This window comes from Ochotona princeps, chromosome 9 (genome assembly GCF_030435755.1).
Source record: "Ochotona princeps isolate mOchPri1 chromosome 9, mOchPri1.hap1, whole genome shotgun sequence".
Taxonomy (NCBI): Eukaryota; Metazoa; Chordata; class Mammalia; order Lagomorpha; family Ochotonidae; genus Ochotona; species Ochotona princeps.
In genome coordinates this window covers 61,782,995-61,801,250 of record NC_080840.1, presented here as the reverse complement: position 1 = coordinate 61,801,250, position 18,256 = coordinate 61,782,995, and positions in this window count along the sequence as shown.

Here is an 18,256-nt window from a genome sequence, read left to right as displayed (position 1 = left end):
CCCCCAAAGAGTAATTCCTCCTGATTTTATGGTAGAAATTACTTTCCAAATTACAAGCTAATTTTTGTTTTCTTATAAGTTGATTCATATCATGGAGTGTAGAATATAATTTACTTATTTGCTGTTGCATCCTAGATCTACAAACTATATGCAGCATTTTATCATATTTTGTTGTTAATATTGAAGTTGTTTTCTCATTTTCTTTTTCCACTGAGATTGTCCCAGTTCATAATGAATGATCGAATATTTTATTGTTCTAGATTAAATTTCTGTGAATTAAGTGATTTGGGGACAAAAGATACTATCTTATGACAGTTGCCACAAGAATACTAAGTTCCTGAGGATGCCTTAGCAATACATTATATTGAGTTTTTCTAACTTAGATTTTCCTCATTTAACTACAGCACTTCTATAAAATCTATACTTTATGTACCCTGCATTTATGAAGAAAAATTAAAGTCTTAAAACATGGATTTAATGCTCGCTTAAAGCCTTTGTGTTTATCCAATATGACACACTCTCTGTATAAATGAGGGACTGAAGAAGATAATTTATTGTGAGAAAGACCATCAGTATCAGAACCAGAAAGATTATATATCTACACGTCCATTACCGAGGAGAAGGTTGCTTATTACTAAGGAACTATGCTGACTAAACTGAAAAATTAATTCCTGCAGCTCACCACTCTGAATGTAACTACACTGACCCAAACCTGTAATTCTGTGTATGTATGTTAATGCCTGGAACACAATAGGTGCTCAACAGGCATGTTGCATAGATACTAAAAATGTTACTTTCTGAAGTGTATAACATATGTTAAGCATAACTCCAGATATTAAGAAAGTAAATACAAAGTCTAGGAGTTCAGAGTAGATGAAATGAAAATTTATTTTCTAATGCAGGATATTTTCCAAAAAATATTTTTCTAATTATTCTTCTAATTATTTTAGTAGGAGCTCCCATGAAGCCTAACCTTCTATGGGACTTACGTTGTCATTATGATTATAGCAGAGAAAGCTCTATTTGCTTTTGTTTAAGAACTTATTTAGAAGATCATATCTCAGGCCTTGCATAGTGCTTCAATTAGCTAATCATTTCTCTCAAACACTGGGATCCCAGATGGGCACTAGTTCCTGTTCGGCTGTTCCATTTCCCACCCAGCTTCCTACGTGTGGCCTGGAAAGTAGGAAAGGATGGCCCAAATCTTTGGGCCCTTGTACCCACATGGGACATGATGAAGAAGCTTATGGTTTCTGGCTTCGGATGGGCTCTGCTCCTGCCATTGTTGTCATTTGGGGTGTGAACCAGCAGATGGAAGATCTTTTTCTTTGTCTCTCATTCTCTCTGACAAACTGCCTTTTGAGTGAAAATGTATAGATCTTAAAAATATAGATAAAAGAAAAATCTCTGGGGCTGTTGCTCTTGCTTGGTAGGCTAAGCTTTGGCATGTGTGTCAAGAATCCATATGTGTACCTGTGGGGTCCCAGCTGCTCTGTTTCTGATGGAGCTCCATGTGTGTGGCTTGGGAAATCAGCAGAGGATCACGGAAGTCCTTAGGCCCATGAATCCATGTCGGACACCTGGAAAAAACTCCTGGCTTCAGATCCGCCAGTTGCAACCATTTGGGGAACCATCCAGTCTAAGGAAAGTTTCTCTTTCTTTCTCTGTATCACTTTTTTTTTGTAAACGTGCATTTTAAAAACAGCAAAATAAATCCTTAAAATAATTTTGACTCTGGTAAACCAGTAATGTGATGAAAACGTATTTAATATTAAAATTGTGTCCATTCCTCAAGGTACACTTTAGTGTCGATTGTGATTATCATCAGTGGATTTCTCAACAAGATTAATTCTTTAAAAAGCAGTTTATTTATTTGAAAGGCAAAGTGATGGAGAAAGAGCTAGAGATAAAGGTAAACAGAGAGAACTTTTATCTAGTGATCGACTCTACATATGGCTGCAGCATCTAGGTCCATTCTGGGCTGGAGTCAGAAACCAGGAGTTCCAACTGGGTTTCCAACATGAGTAACACAGATCCAAGTACTAGACACATCATCCACTGCTTTCCTAAGTGCATTAGCAAGAATTTTGAATTGGAAGTGGAGCATGTGAGGGTGAAAGCTACACTCTGTTCAGTGATATGAGCCTGACAAGCTACTGTGCCACAGCGCCTCCCCCAAGATAAAAGTGCTTTCATTTCCATGTAGATCTGGCACACGGTGGTAGGTGGTATCTTCCTTCAAAGCTCTTTATCATCATATTCTGAAAACAAGAAGCAGTCTCTTACTTTTCTCCATTGTCTCAAGAGTGATAGAATTAGGTGACAACAAAGAAATAAAGTTTAAGAGACCTTTGGGAGAATTGAAAGGAAAGCTAGTCATATCTGCAAGTGTTTTCATACATTTAAGTCCACGGGGAAAATTATGGGTATCAAGAGTCTACTAATATAGAGTTTACCTGGAATTATTACAAAAGAAGTCAGGACATAGGAGAATTCCGCACCCGCCCCCCTCGGCTCTGTTTCTCTCCTTAAAAGTGGCACAGTGCTACAACGCCATTTCTCCAACTAATGAATGTGAGTCCTCTTTCATGTGCTAATTTCAGTACAGTTTAGTAAAACTTCACAAGTAAGACAACCATCATCAATAGATAGTATTTTCTACATCAGAAGAAAGTATTGGTATCAAATATAGTGATCCATATCCAATGGAGATTTGACACTGAAATGTGTGTTTTGAATTTTATCAAATATTGTTTTTGGACATGTGAAAAAAGCAACTCAAAACCTGGAATCTACAAACCATGCATTAGCTCTCACATAGAATCATTCACATACTCCTGGACAGACTTAAATTATTTGTCCTTATTCAATCTGACTTCACTTTTTCCTACATCTTAGTTTTTCTTAGATTAGCACTAATTAGAACATCATCATTTTTCTTCCTTTTAAATTTTTTATTTTAAACATTTCAAATGATACAGAAATGTGCAAAGATGATTCCCCACACTTTTTTTTTAGCATTTTTGTGTATTCAGGTTTATGTAACATGCATTAATATTATTGTTCGTGATAGAGAGGTATTAGTATCTCATATGGTGTAGTTCATGACAAGGATTGTGAAATGAGAAAACACTGTGTAATATTATATAGGGGTAAAAGTAACTGAAGACAACATTTATATATACCTGTGTACCAATAAGATGTCATACACACATACATATATGTGTGTGTGTGTTTACATATGGAAAATATATGAATTTACCTTTCCATATCTGGTTTAACCACTTAGCCCAGTGATCTCCATTTTCTTTCATTTTGTGTTATTCTTTTACGAAGCAGCATGCTACATATTTCTTTGCATAGCCATCAACTGATGGCCATGAGCATCGATTCCATATTCTTACTGATATGGAGGGAGAGACAGAAAGAGTAGAACTGTTTCATCCATTGCTTCACTTTTTAGATAACTACAAAGTCAGGAGCTAAGATTTCCCTCCAGGTCTCCAATATAAGTTGTAATGACCAAAGCACATCATCATCTACTGCCTTCTCAGGCATCTTAGGAAGAAACTGAGTTGGAAGCAAACCTGCAAACTTGTTGGGACTTGAAATGGCAATCTGTTATAGGGTTCTGGATAAGCAAACAGCAGCTTAACCCACTGGTCTCACCATTGACCAGTGTTCTCAGCTTGTTGAAGAATCTTTAAGCTCATAGGTTGATAGTGTGTAAGTGTTCTCCACATTATGCCCAGCATTCATTATTTTTTCAGTTTTGAATAAATAATAATGGTTCTAATTGGGTGAAGTGATAAGTCACTATGTGTTTCTCAGACATATCTTACTAATGGACACTCATCTAAACATCATTTTATGTGCTGATGTGCACTAATCTTTCTTTGTAACTTAATCATCAATTATTCAATTTGGGGTCAAATTTGAGTTATATACATGCCTTCCTCTGCCTCTCAGAAAAACTCATTAATTTTCAGGCATTTGCCTCACAGTATACCCCTTAATTCTCTCTTCAGAACACTCTTAAAGTTTTTAGTAGATTCAGTTTCACAGCTTATTTACTCATTTTTATTTCTAGTACAACAGAGCAAACTGATTTTATGCTTCCAAACATTTAGTATTTTATGTGAAGCCATTTCTTGTTCACCTTTTTATGATGTGTAACTGGTACAAAATTGTCAAAGTGAAGATTTTCTGTGACTACGTATTTGCAAAAAACAAGGCACAGGACACGTCACGACCCCAGGGAGACCTACTACTTACCTCCAGCATCCTTGTGCCTCTGCAAGCCCACTATTAGCATAATCTCCTTTCTCAGTAATTAAATAAATATGGCACATATTAGGCAATGAGCTCTGGGCCATCTCTCTACAAGAGTCTCTGAGAAACATTTCTTTAAGTGAGTATTCAAACTCACTGATGTTTATCCAAGTATATCCCAGGCCTTTAGATGAGATAATATAAACGTTTTTCTGTGTTAAATATTGCCCCACCCTAAAATAATATTTTAAGCAGTCTGTAGACAATACATTGAATTACAAACGGTGTTAACTGCTTAGAATGACTAATATCTGCAGAGATGGAAATTTTCCTTTGTGTGATTATACAATGCTTATTGAGGAAAGCTGCATTCAATATTATTTAATTATTGCATCAATAGTTACTATTTGTATTTGTTGAAATATGAACCTGTGTTTAGCAAATTTTGCTAGTGTTAAATAGTTGTTTTTATTTGTTTATTTGTTTGTTATTATTTGAAAAGCATTCTCCAGAATATACAAAGAGCTACAAAACAACCAAAATGTCAAAACAAACAAGCCACTCAAGAAATGGGCACAGGAAATGGGCAAACACTTCACAAAGGAACAAACCCAAATGGCAAATAAACATATGAAAAAATGCTCAAGTTCCCTGGCAATAAGGGAAATCCAAATTAAAACATCAATGAGGTACCACCTAACGCCAGTAAGACTGGCCCACATGAATAAAAGCACCAACGACACTTGTCGGCGAGGTTGCGGGGAAAAGGGATCCCTACTCCACTGCTGGTGGGGCTGCAGGCTGGTACAGCCTCTATGGAAATCAGTATGGAGAATATTCAAACAACTCAAATTCAACATACCGTATGATCCAGCAATAGCACTCCTAGGAATATATCCAGAACAATTGTTTTATGAGAAACCAACATGCACTCCTATGCTCATAGCAGCACAATCAGTAATTGCAAAAACATGGAAGCAACCAAAATGCCCATCAACAGAGGATTGGATAAGAAAGCTATGGTTCATCTACTCCATGGAATACTACTCAGCTATTAAAAAAAACAAAATGCAGTTCTTTGTGGCCAAATGGGCCCAACTGGAAACCATAACGCTAAGGGAAATGAGCCAATCCCAAAAGGTTAAATACCACATGTTTGCCTTAATTTAAGATGATATGATGTTATGTATAACATGTTATGTTTTGAATGTTATATGTTGTGTATAAACTAAAATTGAAGTATAGGTGAGGTGGTCACAGAAGGTGGCTGGGAACTCGCATTTACTTTTAACATATTGGTTACTCATTACTATGTCAATTAATTCCATAATGATGTAAATTTTTGCTGATGGTATGTTGGAGCTTTCAATTGACTGGGATGATACTCTGCTGGCTCTGTCTTCAGACCAGAGAGGGTATACCTAAGAAGCCGTTGAACTTGACTGGACAATAAGATGCTGGACTCTATGTTTGGTATACGCTTGCAATGGGGGAATCTCAACTGAACTTGAGCTGTGGTTATGCAACAAGGTGGAGGAATCCACCATGTTGGGAGGGTTTGGGGAGGGGTGGGGAGAACCCAAGTATCTATGTAACTGTGTCACATAATACAATGTAATTAATGAAGTTAAATAATAAATAATTAAAAAAAAAAGAAAAGCATATTTACAGGAAGAAAACGAGGGGCAGGGTGGGAGAGATCTTCCAGTGTCCAGAGCTAGCTGGATCTGAAGCCAGTAGTTTCCTCTAGGTCTCCCTTGTGGATTCATGGGCCCTAGGACTTAAGCCATCCTTTGTTGCTTTCCCAGGTTGTAAGCAGGAAATTGGAGCAGAAATGGAGCAATCTGGGTGTGAACCAGTGCCGATTAGTAATGCTGACACTGGACCCAGTAGTTACTGTTTTTAAACACATCATTTGGTGTTTGAAGCTCTGTGATAGACGTTAAGTATATCTGTTTTGTAGCTGAACTGACAACACAGATTTATTCATCTCTTATATTTATGCAGTGTTCTCCCCTTAAAGCTGAAATTTGCATTTGTTCTTCCTTAAATTATCATCCTTGAGACAATATTAGGTGCTGAGTAATTGCTCAATATATACTGAATCCAAGATTAGAAATAGGGCTTAGAATTCCTATCTCAAAACTTTGTTTCCAAGTGTTTCTCTCTCCCTCCTCTTTCGAGAAGCACCCCACCCTTCCCCCTTCCTTCCCTGCTCACCTGGTCCCTGAGCAAATAAACTTTTCTGTCAGCAACAGAAAACAAAACAAACAAAAAAACCACTTTGTTTCCTTCTTTGGAAGTCTGTGTCTAACTCATGCTAGTCTTGAAGGAAATGTGAAAACTATTCTAACTTTGTGTAGGTACTTTTTCATATTACTGAAACAGATCACTGCACCCAACTCCAACTTTGGACTTATGAGAAAGTATATTTTGCAGTATGGGAACATCCTAAAGTACCTCTCCCTAAATCTAACAAGTAGGATACAGTTTTAGGTAACAGAGTTTAGTATGCTGATTTTTGTGAAAGAATTTCTAAGACGTTTTCTCTAAATTGACATATTTTGGAGCAGGACTTACGGTGCAGTGGGTTGAACAGCCATGTCAGATACCTGAATCCCACATAGGAGTGGTGATTTCAGTCTCAGCTCCTGCCCTTTCCATTCGACTTTCTACTAATACCCACCTAGGAAGACACCAGATGGTGGTCCAAATACTTGAGTGCCTGCTAACTACTTGGCAGATCAAAATAGTGTTCAGATCTAGCCCAGGCTTTTGATATACATCCAAAACCTCTCTCTCACTCTGTCCTTCCCCCCTTCTGGCTCTTTCTCCATTTCTCTTTCTATCCCTGTTTGTCAATTTGCCATTTGAGTAAACAAATATTCCTATTAAAAATTCATGTTTATGGGAGTAGAGGATACAATATTGAGCATAGAGAAATACATCCTGCAGTGGATTTGCAGCAAAGAGCTCCTCAATGCAAGAGACCCCAGTAACCGAGAGCTGCCGCAGCCAAGGCAAGAGAACAAAGCCAAATCTACCTGCAACGGGCCAGGAATTCTTCACTAGGCAAGGAGAATCTAAACCTGGGCTTAGAAAAAAAAATCCTTGAAAATGGATTTAGCTGTGAACCATTAGCAGCTAGGCAGAAGGAGAAATTGGCTCCCCTATGCTCAGGAGAAGGTATGAGTAGAAGCCTACAGTGCATAATTTACCCACACATTCATTGGAAAATAAATATAATTTTCGGATTTTGCACTTTTAAATAGTAAAGTGAAACTTACACAACGATTTCTTGGTTTAGCGTATATTTATTTCTCAATTTATGTTGCTTATTTCAATATTTAGTTATATTCTGCCTCTAAAAAGTTAGGGTGCATAAAATATTTGGAGGCATAATATGGAAAAAATGCATGGATTTTAACATTTTTGTACAAAATTGTGTTTATGATTTAACTGGTGAGAAATGCTCTTCGAAGTTTCATGCATATTTATCAATTACTTCATCTACAAAATTCTAAAATTTCTCTAGAACTTTTCAAGTCTCTAGATTTCCACTAGTAAGAGTTAGTCTCTCAAATACACCTTGCTTACTTTTATTCTCCACAGATGTTCAATGGACTCAGCCTAATCCTCTCTCAATTATTTTCCAATTGTGGTTTCATCAAAGACTGAATATCATCTTGAACTCCATGTTGAATTTAAAACTCTTCCTTTTTCTAGATTGAAACGTAAGGAATTGCATATTTTACAAATAAAATGTGGTTAAATACAAAAAATATTTTGCATTTTGAAGGTGTAAATGAAAAAGCTGAGCTCTTAAAGACTTCAATAATTTATTCACAGGCAGATTTGAGGTAAAAGAGGAGTCTAGACTGGACGCCAGAGACTCACTGCTCCACAGACTGATTATAATTATCCTGGTGCTTACTTGCTGCTTTCCTCACTACCAATGGCATGGAGTTGAGAACACCACGTCGGCAGTATTCACACAAAATAATTATTGATTCATGATGTAAACATGCAAAGCTGACTTTCGGACATGCTGGTACAGCAGAAAATAAGCGAAAGTAACCCATGTTCCTTTGTTCCCCAAGGACAACACAGTGATGAGCTGTTACTTCCTCGTATCCCCCTCTTCTAATATCATCCTCAAGAGGTAAATTTCAAAAATGTGGTTCTGACAGCCACCTTGTATATTCTGCAGTATTGTGTTTCACAAAGATTTGTTGAATTGAATATAATGGAATTGAGTGAAACTTAAAACCCCTAGTTCCTACGGATTTTTGTCAAACACTTTCTCCTTGGTTGTGTTTCTCTGTTCTCAAGCTCTCAGGTTTCCAGCCTCAGTGTTCCAGTATATTATTTCACTGACACCACAAATTTAGTGCTAAAACTATCTTAAATCAAGAACTCATGGTTTAAAATTAAAATCAGTATCAAAAGTTATCTAATTTTTAGGGGTCTTAAACTTTCCATAAAAAATAATTGAAATGAAAACATGTTAAAGAAATTAATTTTATCGCCGACTAAACATTTGGAAATTCTATTCTGTGTTCAACTGTTGGTTTTTCTCATTTAAATCAGTTGTTTCCAGTGAAATTAAATAAAATCACTGAGATAATCATCAACATGAATATGCAAGACTAAACTACTATCAGTTAATAAACTAAATTCTGCAAATCAGTTCTCATATATGTTTGAAAAAGCAATCATCTTGCTAAATTAGTTAGTATTGAAAGTTTTCTAATGGTCTCACTGAACAGCTCAGTCTTAGGCATTTTTCCTCACTTCTAAATTTTATTTGTTCTAACCCTTTGGTTTTGTGCTTGTTAGCAGCTTCTATATCATATGGTACATTATTTGCCCCTAACCTTTCAAAGTTTCTTATATAACATCCATTTAAAAATCCGTATTTTTAAGGATCTATTTTTACCTTTTCAACTGCAATTGAAAGTGCCTGCCTACACACTAAAGCCTACTATCACTGTGCACCTGAAATGCTAACTTATTCAATATGGTCTGTGTACTAGGTAATTAGGATAATTCCCCCAAAGCAATGATATTAACTGAAGTTGACGGTATGGGACTAATGAGACAGGAAAAATGAAGACAGAGAGAAAATTGTGTAAGAAAATCTTTTTAGTATAAAGACCAACAATAGAAATATAAAGCATAACTACTTGGGCTAACCCAAAACATGTCCTCTGAAAACTATTATGCATCTCTTTCTAACTATAGGCAATACTGATTGAAGGCATATCTGAAAATAATCATCTAAAATCATGTGTGCATTAAATAACTGTTTGCAAGTATTCAGTTCTGCAAATGAAAACTACAAACATCTGTGGCTCCCTTGAGTTTTCTTTCCTTCAACACTTCCAGTAAATTTAGTGACACAAGTGAAACTCTGTGGCAGGAACAAAAATACATAGCTTGAGCATTGAATTAAGATATTTTACATTTCTTTCAAGATGTGCCAAACATTGTACATACTTCCAAAAACAAATACTTGGTGAATGAGTCTATCAATCAACATTTTGCAGCTTGATGGTGATATTTTTATTTACTCAATTTGTCTCTCATTCTCTCTCATTCTCTCTCTCCCTTCCTTGTGCTCTTCTGCAGATAGGGTCAAACACTCTCCTGCTGATCTGCTACAATCAGGTGCTCTCGAACTGTCCCTTCGTTCAGTAAGGGATGCGTTCACCACACTGATGCCTAACTTTTGACAATCTGGAAACTGTGGGTGTTCCTTAAGGGCTACTGATCCAAATGCTTTCCTTGCTAGACATAGATCAAGGGATGCTCTTTTCCAAAATCTAGAGTCATATCATTAAAAAAAAACAGGAGTATTGAAAGTTTCGCTGTACCACTAAGCAAAACCAATACCATTTTTAGTTTTTTGTTCAAATTATCAGGGAATGTATCTATACTAACATATTATATTTGATAGTCTATTATCCTGAGACGTTAGTAAATAATCGCTAATAAATCAAAGAGTGAAGCATATGTCTATCAGAATCAACAATATTTTTCACAGGTAACTTTCCTTTACTAAGAGAAGTATTGGGCAAAAATATAAAACTAAAAGCACTTATTGGTGTGACCTGTATATTCATCTACTTCGAAAGGGATGACACAGGGGCACAATTGAAATTTCATAAATATAAGAGAATTATGCAAACATATGTACATCTTACTATGTGCATAATTACTAGTTATGTAACAGAATCATACATATATTGTATACACATACATATACATATATAAAAGACTTTATGATACAAATTAATGTCAATTTGCTTTGGCCAAATAATTTCTTTGCTTGATAATCATAATGATGATAAAACCAGAATTATCTCATTAGCCAACACCATAAAATAATGTCATTTTCAAAAAAGGGGAGAGAGAATAATTTAATTTTTATAACATTATTACAGATTTACCAGTATAAAAGATGGATTCTATCAGAAAACATGAACTGAATGACTAAAAAGAAAATCTTTCATCCCATTCTCACTTTCTCTGGTATCCATTTTGGCATACACAGAGATGAGACAGGTATTCAGCATTTTACCTAGGGGGTAGAAGTTATTTCCTCTGCCTTATTCTTAAACTCTTCTATTCATGTTGTGGTATCTGTAAATTGATGAAAATAAAATTCATACATTCATAGAGCAAAAAATTAATCAGGAAACTGTGAAAATGGTTTTCTTTTTTTAAAAAAAATTTGGTACTTGGAAAAATACAAAGGCAATTACGAATCCTAACTACTGATAGACAGTTATTGCATAAATTTTGATGAGTTGGGAATTATTTCAAGGATCATGGATCAAGTCACCTTCCAGATGTAGAAGCTGTTGCAGATTAACTCAAGGGGAGACAGGAGTTGAAGAAGAGACAGAAACTTCACAAAGAGCTTTGCAGCTCAAAATTCACAGTTTTTTTTAAGGCAGTGTGAGATTACTCAAACTTGCCTAAATTGGATTCAAAGTGATACCATGTGGGTCAGATTCTAGATCAACAAAGATTTACCTACTACCTTGAAATACATTCTCTTAAAATAAGCAACATACTGCCATTTTATGTACTGCTGACATGTGCACATTGTGAAGGTAATTTTCAAACAAAAATGATAATGGTGAAATTAAACATCCTAGGAATCAATTAACTGGTCAAATTGCACACCCTTTGAAAGTGTTTTATTCTAATGATTAACTATTACCAAAACAGAAACCCAAGAAGCAAAGAGTTTCAAGTTAAACTGTCGTATATCTAAGAAAGCAATATTTGACTACAATGTTCCTCTTATTTTATTCATTGCAATTAACTATGTCATAAATTCAATCTCATGATTTTTAACATATACAATATGTATGAATCATATTTTTAAAGATTTATTTTATTTTTTATTGGAAAGTCAGATATTTTGAGAAAAATAGTGCTCAAGTATTATTTTGCCCCATGACAGTGTTATGGTTCAAATCACCCAGTGTCCTGTCATTCAAGCTAACTTTGCTAATAAAATTGAAACATAGAAATGAAACATACACACAAATGAATGCTTGTTAACAATGAGTAAACAAACAATACTATTATATGTTTGTGCTATGATGAATTCAAAGTTCTTACGCAGATGAGTAACATAAATTGACTTCAGTCTGGAGTGCTTTGTTATATCTGAAAGTCAGGTTAACGTTACAGCATTTTAGAATCCGTTTAAATGTTTCACATGCATTGAATATACATATGATTATCAGGGCCCGGCGGCGTGGCCTAGCGGCTAAAAGTCCTCGCCTTGAACGCACCGGGATCCCATATGGGCACTGGTTCTAATCCTGGCAGCCCTGCTTCCCATCCAGCTCCCTGCTTGTGGCCTGGGAAAGCAGTCAAGGATGGCCCAAAGCCTTGGGACCCTGCACCTGCGTGGGAGGCCCGGAAGAGGTTCCTGGTTCTCGGCTTCAGATCAGTGCAGCACCGGCCATTGCGGCTCACTTGGGGAGTGAATCACCGGACAGAAGATCTTCCTCTCTGTCTCTCCTCCTCTGTGTATATCTGACTTTGTAATAAAAATAAATAAATCTTAAAAAGAAGAATATACATGTGATTATCAAAACTGAATTATATGTATTGCTTTAGTATATCCACTAAAAGTAAAAGAACACAACGTATAGAAGCACCACTACAATAGCTATTCAACAGGAAGCACACTGCATGTTAGTTACCAAACCGTTAATGAACTCTTTACCTGATTGGAGCATCACAAAGAAGCTCTCACACGGGAGGAATTATTGATCTCACTGCCCAAGAAAACCTGGTTGTGGAACTATTTTACAGTCTGTTTCGCAAAATAGAACTCTTCAGAAAACCAAGCTATGAATATATTACAAAATGTCTGAAGCAGATGTCCAGATAATGCAAGCTCCAAGCACTTAAACTTCAAAATCCATTTAGGAAATGTCCAAGACAAAGACTGTAAAAATTCATTTTTCTTTAAGAATTATTCAGCTTTTTTATTCCTGAAATTTTGTATAAGTATGATGCAATCACTCATAAGAATTGATAATATGAAGAGATGAAAGAATATGAAATAGCATAATACTGTGTAAATCTGAAAGGTTGAATCAAAATTGCATTTCTCTATTATTTTATATATAACATATAAAATAAGAATAGGAACCAAAATATTACACATGATAGGAAATATGACTTTTTCTTCCTTTCCCCTCTCTTTTCCTCTTCCTGCTGTGTGGTATTTGCAAAGCTCCCTTTGAATTTCTGTTATTATAGAATGAATTTAATTCTGTTCCATATTTTCAGGCTTAAAGCTGATTATTCCTAGAATGTTTCAATATTTCACCATATTGTTTCTGGTACAGTGTGTTACGCTTCTCTTATTCTCTGTATTATTCATTTAAGAAAATTCTTTTCTCCCAGAACCTGCTTACTCTCTCTTTTTATTTAGTGGTTCTCAGTGGGAGCTGTATGGCAGCATTCACTGATGACTGAAAACCACTCTTAATGGGCTGAAGAATTTATCCTTCATTTTATTGTGTAGGGAAAGGCCTTTTGTGAGTTTACCAACTTATTTCAATGTTCAAAGTAATGAGCCACCAAGGAAACGCTCCACATGCGCTTCAAGACAGAGCAGTATAAATGACCATTTTTAGGTTGTTGCCTGCCACGATCATAACTTCAGAAGAAAACTCATTTGTTTTGCTTTCAGATGTTAGCACTTGTATCCAACCCACTCACACAGTTCTCAACACGCACCATTTCAGATGTTTCTGGATGCATACTGCTGTCATGTTTTTCTCACTTATCAAATTTTACAGAGATTATGTGTTTATATTTCTTTGGTTTTATTTGTGTGTGCTATATATATTTGATATACAAATTAACATTTTTTAAACAAATTAATGTAATATCTAAGTTTTTTACTTGATCTCATGTGTTGATAATTAAACAGGTGTGGACTCTTAAATACATTAAATACTCTAATTACATTTTTGAGATATAGGTATATGGGCCTAAAATAATGATTAATAATTTTAAAGAATTTGAAATAAAGCAGGAAACAACTGCAAGGGAAAAATTCTTTGATGTTTTGGAAGAAACAGAACAAGCAGCATTCATTATATCAATCTTTCTAATGATGTATATGTGTTTCTTTTCTCTTGAATTCATATGCTATAAGCATTGTTTGCATTAAAGAAGATACTTGATCGCACTTTATGAATTAAAACAATTAATTCACAACAAAATTTTTGAACTTTAGAATTTGAGAATATGTAACATATATTGTGAGTTCAGAAAAAAGGAAAGTTGCATGTTTCCTTGTAAGAAATAGAGACTCATGAAAAAAAAAACATAAGCTTTATAGATTACCACTGCTACTGGCTGAACAGCAACCTGAGGAATAATTTGTGTAGAGTAGCTTAGGTATTGTATTGTTGATGATACTACTTGAAATTGAGACTGCATTTCACTCTCAGGTTAATAAATCTTAAGGGGAACGCACATAATTTGTGGAAGAGAATTCTCAGAAAAAAATAAGATAAAAATTTAACTTCAACCTATAATGTATACCACACGTTGTGTCAAAGTGGCCTTCTTCTTCTTGTTCTTTTTTTTTTTTTTCCTGGAGTGGAATAAGATTTCTACCATGCTTATTCAGAATTGTTGCTATGGTAACCATGTATGTCTTATAAAACTGTAAACAACTGAATAAAATGGTCAAATAGACCACAAGTTTATAGCTGTGCAAGCTGAGTTCAAATGCATACACAATCCGTTTTTAATATTTTCTTTACAAAGAAATATTTATTCACATCAGATGGCTGCTCGTACCTTCTTCCAAAAGATTATGGCCATTTGTGTGTGGGTACATGGTGTGTAATTGGGGGAAAGTGACTTTTCTTTCCATTTTCCAAAACATAAAATGAGGTGATTATAATACAGACAACTGGAATCCATGGTTCATCCACATAATCATTATGAGCAGTCTATGAAAACATGCCAAAAGCGTTCCTAAGAATTAGGCCCTCAGGCATACAGATTAACATGGTTAAATTGACTGCTGGCGATTTGAACAACCTCTAAAGGCTCCGCATAAAATCCATTGACAATGAAAATTTTCATTTAAAAATGTGCTGCCATGGGCAATCCATGCCAACCAATTTATAGTCTCTATTCTTATAGCAGTTTGGATGAAAACGCTTTTAAAACAGCCAAACAAAACTACTCGAATTTGTTATGGATTAATACATGACGATATTGCCACCATAAGAAAAAGACAGATGTTACAGGAAATCAGACAAAGCACACCTACCGCAAGTATCTAGTCCTGCTGGAGGGTTTGAATTGAGCAGCGACGCTTTTGTGAGGTCCTTTTCGCAACATCACTGAAACAGTTGGAATGCTAACACTAACGTTCTAGTCTAAGAACATGTATTCCCAAGCAAACTTTAACCAAAAATGACTGTTACAGTACATGGAGATTAACTTTTCAACATCACACCTACCCAAACATTACTATTTTAAATATAGCATACAGAATTAGTAATCATATTTTGATTCTTTCATTAATAAACACCTTTCTCATCAACAGTATGTAACGATTGTCACATTTGTGATCTCATACAGAACATACTGCTCACTAGAGAAGGTACTAAATTTGATGACATAGGGGCCCGGCGCAACAGCGTAGTGGTTAAAGTCCTCGCCTTGAACACGCCAGAATTCCATATGCACGCCGGTTCTAATCCCGGCAGCCCTGCTTCCCATCCAGCTCCCTTCCTGTGGACTAGGAAAGCAGTCCAGGATGATCCAAAGCCTTGGGACCCTGCACCCATGTGGGAGACTTGGAAGAAGTTCCTGGTTCCTGGCTTCAGATTGACTCAGCTCCAGTCGTTGGTTCACTTGGGGAGTGAACCAGGGGATGGAAGATCTTCCTCTCTGTCTCTCCTCCTCTCTGCGTATCTGACTTTACAATAAAAATAAATAAAAATCTTTTTAAAAATTCCAAGAAAATGAGAAAATAAGGTGAATAAAAATATTTTTTGGAAAAGTAATCTTTATGTCACCAAATTCATTTTTTTAAGATTTATTTATTTTTATTGAAAAGGCAGATATACAGAGAGGAGGAGAGACAGAGAGGAAGATCTTCCATCTGTTGATTCACTCCCCAAGTGGCTGCAATGGCCAGAGCTCTGTCGATCTGAAACCAGGAGCCCTGAGCCTCTTCTGGATCTCCCATGCAGGTGCAGAGTCCGAAGGAATTGGGCTGTCCTGGACTGCTTTCCCAAGCCACAAGCAGGGAGGTGGATGGGAAGCAAGGCCAATGGGACTAGATTTGGTGCCCCTATTGGTATCCCAACATGTGCAAGACGAGGACTTTAGCCACAAGGGGACCTTCTGCGAATATTTTATATTTGTTCTGTTAACAGATTTAACATCAGCAATTTTAGAACAATAAGCAAAATTAAAGCTTCAGCACATAGACCGAAATATCAACAAAATATGTAGACAAACTTTCTGCAGCTCAAATGAGAACAATGAAAATGAGAATATTTGTTATACAATTTCTTATTCGAACCATGCCCTTGACTGTGATTATATTATTAATTATACATGATATTCTCACACTACGATCATATGAAGTATATTTTATCATTCCTAGAAAATTGTTTCTTTTGCCACATGTTTTCAACTATGAATACAGTGTAAAAATTTCAGAGAGTTTAATGGTTAAGACACATGACAGTGTTGTTGTATATGGGAGTCCCTGGGTTAGAATCCCAACTCTGTCTCTTGATTATAAGGTCATATTGGTGCAGAACCTGGGAGATAAAACATAGTTGAATCATTTTGTTTCAACCATTCAAGTAGATCTTGATTGAGTCGAGATTCCAAGATTCATTCCAGAATTGAGGACATTTACAGAGGGCACCAGCCACATAAATATCTTCTACTTTCTCCTGTGTTTTCTTGCTGTCTCTTACTCTTACTCTTTTTTAGTTTCTTTCTAGTAATTAATATACAATTAATGAATTAATATACAAAAATTTAAAATTGTAGAAACAATTCAGTAAACTGAAAAATTGCTATTGTAGAAATTATAAATATGTAATTTTGCTGTTTAAAAATATCCAAGAAAGGGCCCGGTGCGGTGGCCTAGCGGCTAAACTCTTTGCCTTGACACCTGCTGGGATCCCATATGGGCCCCGGTTCTAATCCCGGCTGCCCCGCTTCCCAGCCAGCTCCCTGCTTGTGCCCTGGGAAAGCAGTGGAAGACGGCCCAAAGCCTTGTGTTCCTGCACACGTGTGGGAGAAATTCCTGGCTCCTGGCTTCGGATCAGTACAGCATCGGCCACTCACTTGGGGAGTGAATCATGGGACGGAAGATCTTCCTCTCTGTCTCTCCTCCTCTCTGTACATCTCTGACTTTGCAATAGAAATAAATAAATCTTTAAAAAAAAAAATCCAAGAAAGTCTTAAGAACGTTTCAAGGGAAATAACAAAGATTTACAATTATCTTCAGCAATGTTATTCTAACAAAAAATGATAGCTACAGTAATATTTATGAATCATAAACAATATATTAATATAAGGAACACGTCCTATCCAGTCTAACTATAATTCTTAGATGTGAAATTAGCAAATGGATCAAAATACAGTAACAGAGATCTGCCTTGGAGAGCAGCATAGTAATCTGCTACTTGTCACACTTGCATCCCACACCGTAGCACTGGTTCACGTCTCTAATAACCACCTACCATTGTGCCAGAAAGTAGAGGAATGTCCCCTGTCACCTAAGTGAGAGATCAGGATGGGATTCCTGCTTCCGACCTTCTGCAGGCCCACAGCCTGTTTGGTACAGGTATTTGGAGAGTAAGCCTGTGGATGGAAATATCTGTCTCCGTGTGTGTGTGTGTTTGTGTCACAGTGTGTTTGAAATTAATATTTTATTTAGCAAAAAGAGAAGAAGTAGCAACATTGTACTTATATCTTAATAAGCTATACCATGCTACGTTTCATAAAATATTAGCCGTGAAGGTAGTTCGATTGTAAGATAGCAGGATAGTTTCTCAATTTAATAAAATCTGGCTAAAGATTTCCCAAAAGTTCCACAGACAATTACTTTCCTCACTTTTGGGAATCAATGACAATTTAAGTATAAGGCCAAAAAAGATAAAGCTTATCTTCTGGCATATAATTTCATGTGAGTTAATTTTACTATTGTATAATTTGAGCAAAATTATTGGAAAATAGAAGAAGGTTAGAAAGAACAACACCACATGTGATGAGATATTGCAGTGAACCCCTTGTCCCACAGCTTATTCTGTACCCAAGATTGCAAATTCCTCCACGTACTATGAAGAACACAAATGCATTCTTCAAAGGAGAACAATTTATCTTTTAATAGTTTTTTTTTTATTTGAAAGGCAGAGTGACAGACAATAACAGAAGAAAAATG